General features: G+C 42.9%; 1 protein-coding gene across 1 annotated transcript in view; it reads left to right on the plus strand.

Annotated features, from left to right (window-relative positions):
- The window catches only part of LOC133267073 (dynein axonemal heavy chain 5-like), a 459,819-nt gene extending 457,140 nt beyond the window's left edge, over positions 1-2,679 (plus strand). Inside the window, exon 78 of the mRNA XM_061449003.1 lies at positions 2,642-2,679. The gene's annotated coding sequence lies outside the window, so the exon portion shown is untranslated. The remainder of the gene's footprint in view (positions 1-2,641) is intronic.
- The last annotated feature ends 3,321 nt before the right edge of the window (positions 2,680-6,000 follow it).

A 6,000-nucleotide genomic window follows, 5' to 3' on the forward strand; every position in this document is an offset into this window, starting at 1 on the left:
ATTCCTTTCAGATGAAATTGCACTGGGAGATGCTCTCCAGGATTGTCTTTAATATAATTCTGTCACATATGAGCATATAGTCCATAAGACCAGGAAAGAGATGCTCAAAAATCCCCAAAGTGTAGACAGCAGAGACTTCTGTCCTGTTCCTCTCTACAGACCCAGTCCTACTAGTCTGCACTTGCTTGCTCATATAGCCGTGGCCATCAGTGCCCTCATCTAAGACACCTCATCCTGGTTGACATTTGTTCAACATCTTTGTCACTGACATGGACGCCGGGATTGAGTGCGCCCTCAGCAAGTTTGCCGATGACACTAAGCTGTGTGGTTCGGTTGATACGCTGGAGGGAAGGAATGCCATCCAGAGGGACCTTGACACGCTTGTGAGGTGGGCTGATGCCAACCTCATGAAGTTTAACCATGCCAAGTGCAAGGTCCTACACCTGGGTTGGAGCAATCCCAGGCACAGCTACAGGTTGGGCAGAGAAGAGATTCAGAGCAGCCCTGTGGAGAAGGACTTGGGGGTGTTGGTCAATAAGAAAATGAACATGAGCTGGCTTCAGTGTGCGCTCACAGCCCAGGAAGTCAACCATATCCTGGGCTGCATCAAAAGGAGCATGACCAGCAGGTCAAAGGAGGTGATCCTGCCCCTCTACTCTGCTCTTGTGAGACCTCACCTGGAGTATTGTGTGCAGTTCTGGTGTCCTCAACATAAAAAGGACATGGAACTGTTGGAACAAGTCCAGAGGAGGGCCACGAGGATGATCAGGGGACTGGAGCACTTCCTGCATGAAGATAAGCTGAGAAAGTTGGGGCTATTCAGCCTGGAGAAGAGAAGGCTGCGTGGAGATCTCATAGTAGCCTTCCAGTATCTGATGGGGGCCTATAAGGATGCTGGGGAGGGACTCTTCATTAGGGACTGTAGTGATAGGACAAGGGTAATGGGTCAAAACTTAAAGAGGGGAGATTTAAACTGGATATAAGGAAGAAGTTCTTTACTGTGGGGGTGGTGAGGCACTGGAATGGGTTGCCCAGGGAGGTTGTGAATGCTCCATCCCTGGCGGTGTTCAAGGCCAGGTTGGACGAAGACTTGGGTGATATGGTTTAGTGTGAGACGTCCCTGCCCATGGCGGGGGGTTGGAACTTGATGATCTTAAGGTCCTTTCCAACCCTAACTATTCTATGATTCAATGACATCAAACAGTCTGTTAGATGCTATCTCTGACTCAGCTTCAGGAAGGCTGGAATTCATAACTTATTAGATGCTCGGGAGCCTAGTCTTCATCAGAATGTGTCTCTGTTGACTGCACCTAAGCAGGGAGATCCCACCAAGAGCAAGCAGGCCTCCTGAGGTCTGGTGTTCAAAGGACTATCTGTTTAATAGAAACAGCTCTGCTTCCAGTTTGGGATTTGTACAAGTATAACTGCTAGGAAAATCTGTTCTGGGAGTCTGGAACACTGGAATTTTTTTTATGCATTAGAAATCACTTCAGCAACACATTTGGCGTTTGGGAGGGTGTAGTCCCTCAAGGATTTGCAATTGAACAGCACAGCATTGTAATTAGACATGAGAATCGGTAAGTAAAAATGACAAGTTTGACTTTGATAACCATCCTGAGTGTCGAGGCCCATAGCCTTTTAAAAATGCAGGTACAATACAGGTATAACAGACTAATCTTTCATTCACAGGATCGCCACCAAGGAAATGAACCTGTGCTTCTTAATATAACCACTGACTTGACAACATTTTGCAGGCTTACCCCAAATTCAGGTGCATCTTTTCCTTATTTCTTTTGTTAAAGAGAAGTTAAGTCTGCTTTGTGCTCCATTAAGAATAATAATCTAAATTTCCAGTACAGGCAGACCCAGGAGAGGGTCTTTTTCTCTATTCCTTTGCCTTGGCTATTTCTACATTTACTACAGAGGCCACAGTGGCCAGTCATAAAAAATCAGATGCTATTGGGGTCACAGTCACTTTTAAAAGGCTGGAAACACTGGAAATATTTTTTTTTCCTGCTGATTTAATGAAGTAAGAAAGTTAAGTTCTTTCAATGCCAATGACGCAAAGCAGATGTGCAGGATCAGTTAATAATTTCTGACCACTTCTAACACCATTTGCAAATACTATCCCTCCAGAATTTCACACCAAACAGGTTTTGTAAAAAACTAAGCCTCTAAATTTCATCTCTTAATTTTTTATCACACAGGATGTGTCTGGCAGAGGGGAAGCCCATAGACCACCAAGGGACATCACACTAACTCTACACTTGTACTGTATAAGCACAGCAGTATATTCCACTCTGAGGTAGAAACATTTCTGTCTTCTCATGGATATCCAGCACAGCAATTCTCTCCTCTGTTAAAAGCAGGGGGCTGCCTTTATTTTCTGGCTGTGATGACATGATTCTTTTTTTGATCACATACGTGTCCAGTTAAAATTGTAATTATTGCTGTCCTGGGTTCAGCAGTAGCAGTCATTTTTTTCTCCTTCTTAGTAGCTGGTGCAGCGCTGTGTTTTTGACTTTCGGCCTGGGAACAGCGCTGATAACACCGATGTTTTTAGTTGTTGCTCAGTAATGTTTGGTCTGACCAAGGACTTTCTGAGCCTCATGCTCTGCCAGGGAGGAAGGGAAGCTGGGAGGAAGCAGAGACAGGACACCTGACCCAAACTAGCCAAAGAGGTATTCCATACCATAGCACGTCATGTCCAGGATGTAACTGAGAGTTACCCGGAAGGGCTAGGACTGTGGGGTTGGATGAGGTATCGGTGCTGCTTGGTTGGGCTTGGGAGGGCTGAGTTATCAGTCGGTGGGTGGTGAGGTGTTGTGTTCTCTTCCCTTGTTATTTCCTTTATCATTATTATTATTATTGGTGGCAGCAGCAGTGGTTTGTGTTATACCTTAGCTACTAAACTGTTCTTATCTCAACCCGTGGGAGTTGCATTCTTTTGATTCTCCTTCCCATCCCTCCAGGATCAGGGGGAGGGCAAAAAGGGGGGAGTGAGTGAACGAGTTGTATGGCTGGTTTTAAGCCACAACAATTGCAAAGCTACATCTGGCTTCTCTGGCTTTAAAGTCCTACAAAGCAAGTCATTATCAGGATGGGTAACCCAGGATGGTCTGTTGAAGAGCTGATAAAATAATGTCTAAATTTGCTTACATATAAACTCTTAAAAGAAAAACAATGGGAACCTGCCTGGTTTGTCTTTTGGGTTCCTTCTCCCAGTGCTTGATGGCACGTGTAAACCTGAGGACTGTTTCAGAAGGCACGATCTTTTTGCCTGAAGTTTTGATCAAGTCTTCCGGACCTAGACCTCCTTCCTGTCATGCTGTGTGAAAGGGTACATGAAAACTATAGCAATGTGTCACCTAATACAATGTTCTGACAGTGAGCAGCAAGGAAATCTGGGAGGGACTACTAGATAAGGTTTAGAGAAAAAATCATCATAGACTACAAGCAAGGCTGGGGGGGCTTGCTGTAAAATCAGATGTGGGATGTTCATGAGAGGGAAATCTAGCTCATGAATAGTATTTGAATTTTTCTATTTAAGCACAACCACTATCCATTTGTGTGTGTGAGACTGAAAGATAGATAGATATTATTTCTATTTACCCTATTCAGACTTTTCCCTCACCTGATATGAGAGATCTTCAAGGGAAAATGGACTTAAAACTACTATTTTGTGAAAGTGATAATTGATAAACTGGTCTGAATTTCACAGCCATTCTCAGGAGCTATCTGAATACTGCCTGAAAATGAAATAGGTTGTTAAGGATATTTCTTCTGAAGAGGTCACCTGATTTTTTTTCACTGGAGTTACATGACCTAAATTAATTTGTTTGGCAAGGTGTTGCTAACATAGAATCATTTGTTATGTTGATACTTTTATCTTCCCAAACCTATGTAAACCTACAATCTATGTAGCTTAAATTGTCACTGAAGCATAAATTGAAGGTATTAGTATACCCCTTCTGAGGATGGCATATATATTGAATGTCTGTACTCATACACTAGATTAAATCTCATAATTAGCAAGATGCAATAAGCTTTAAGAAATATACTTACTAATGAGAGTGCTCAGAAGCTTTAAAAAAAATATATTACTCATTAATGCATTTGAATAAAGTCTGTCACTGTGAGAAAAAAAAAAAAGAGCACAGATATGGAAGTTTAAAGGAAATCTGCTCTCTAGTCTGCCCTGTAAAGACCAGCTTGTTCACAGCATGGCCGGAACAGTGAGATGTTCCAGAACATGCCCGAGATGGCTGATGATCACAGGTAAGCGTCTCTGGCAGGAAACCTGCAGCTGAAGAGGGATACTTGAGTCTTGATGTGAGGTGGGGACCCAAGTACTCCAATTACAAACCTGGCACATGGACAACTGGTGACAAAAACAGGAAAACAAACAAAACCCAGCATTTTGCTGGTTGCTGAGGGATGCTCTTTGCAAGGAGATTCTCAAGTCTTACTGATGCTTTCATAAAGCTGTTGTCTTTATAATGCTTCAGGAGTCTCAGATGCTTTGGGAAAAATTGCCTTGCTTCCACTTTCAGACACTGGTAACGTTGTATTCCTCACCAAAAAGTATCTTTTTTTCTCTTATGATCTCAAACAGGTGCCCATTGGGATCCCAAAGAATCACAACCCTAACGTCTAAAATTTCTGTTAATTGCTAACACAGTTTACCATTATGACAAGGATGAGAATTTTGGAGAGAAGGCTCAGGTAGCACCAAACAAGAGCAATAAGTAATTGTCAAAATCTGTTCTGCAGGCATCCTGCAAAGCACTAAAGGTTGTTGCTCACTGCTGGCTCCAGCCTGTTTTCTGCCTGTTTTCTGCTCAGTTGCTGGGTTAGTTTGTTTTTTTTTTTTTCATTTGGCCTTTTTAAAGATTTAATAGATTCTATTACAGGTTCTCTAAAATAATTTCTTTTACCTAATCTTCTCTCTTAAATGGTCTGAAAACCATTAGCCAAAGGCTAAAGTGTAGACAGCACAAGCATAATAGTTCTGCATGCTGTTTAGTAAAATGGGAGAAGAGAGTTATGTTGCTAAAATGCTCATATTATTTGAAAAAGTGTTCTCCAAGTACCTTAAATCTCAAAAGCTGTATCATGGCACTTCCATTTTACCCCTAGGCTACTGTGAGCTAGTACCTCATTACATCTACCTTTATCACAGGGCTCTGTATTATGGATGTAGTAATGGGAATATTTAAAAATTGCCATTCCTCAACGAATGTCCCAGTTTTTGCATGATCATAGTAATAGCGTGTTTTTGCTGGATGCAGTACAGTCCTAGGTTCCAATGAAGAGTACCCACTGTGTAAGAGGACCCATAACAACAACAGCTTTATTTGGGGAATGGTGTTTGCCTTGGATATATTACAGACTTTTCCCATGTTTTTAAAATTGTATTGAGAAAGCAAGTAAACATTCACACTTAAAAACACTTTCGCTGCAGAGCGATCTGGACAGGCTGGATCAGTGGGCTGTAGCCAATGGTATGAGGTTCAACAAGGCAAAGTGCTGGGTCCTGAATGCTACAGGCTTGGGGAATAGTGGCTGGAAAGCTGCCTGGGGGCAGGTAGCTGATGAAGCTGAACATGAGCCAGCAGCCAAGGCAGCCAGTAGTATCCTAGTTTTTAGTGTGGCCAGCTGGGCAAGGGAAGGGATTGTTCCCCTGTACTCAGCCCTGGTGAGCCTGCACCTCAAATACTGTGCCTGTAAGACTGAGGGATGCTAGCACTTGACAGTTATCTCAGGCTGGGATGCACAGAGCCTTGGTTAACAAAAAAGGAATAATGACAAACCTGAACACATATGCTTTTAGTTTCCAATTCTCTCCATGTAGGCTTGAGTGTAGTGGGAGTCTCCCTTTCTCATATAAGTTGCATCCAAAGTACTCCAAAACAGTCTGGAAACATTGTTTGCCTTGCAGGTTGTGGGCAGTGGTGGTGCTACAGGCTCGGTCCCAATCACACACTCTACTAAAACTGT

Source organism: Pezoporus flaviventris, unplaced genomic scaffold (assembly GCF_033815535.1).
Source record: "Pezoporus flaviventris isolate CSIRO_AGI_PZ_B2104156 unplaced genomic scaffold, CSIRO_AGI_Pfla_v1 ptg000007l, whole genome shotgun sequence".
NCBI lineage: Eukaryota > Metazoa > Chordata > Aves > Psittaciformes > Psittacidae > Pezoporus > Pezoporus flaviventris.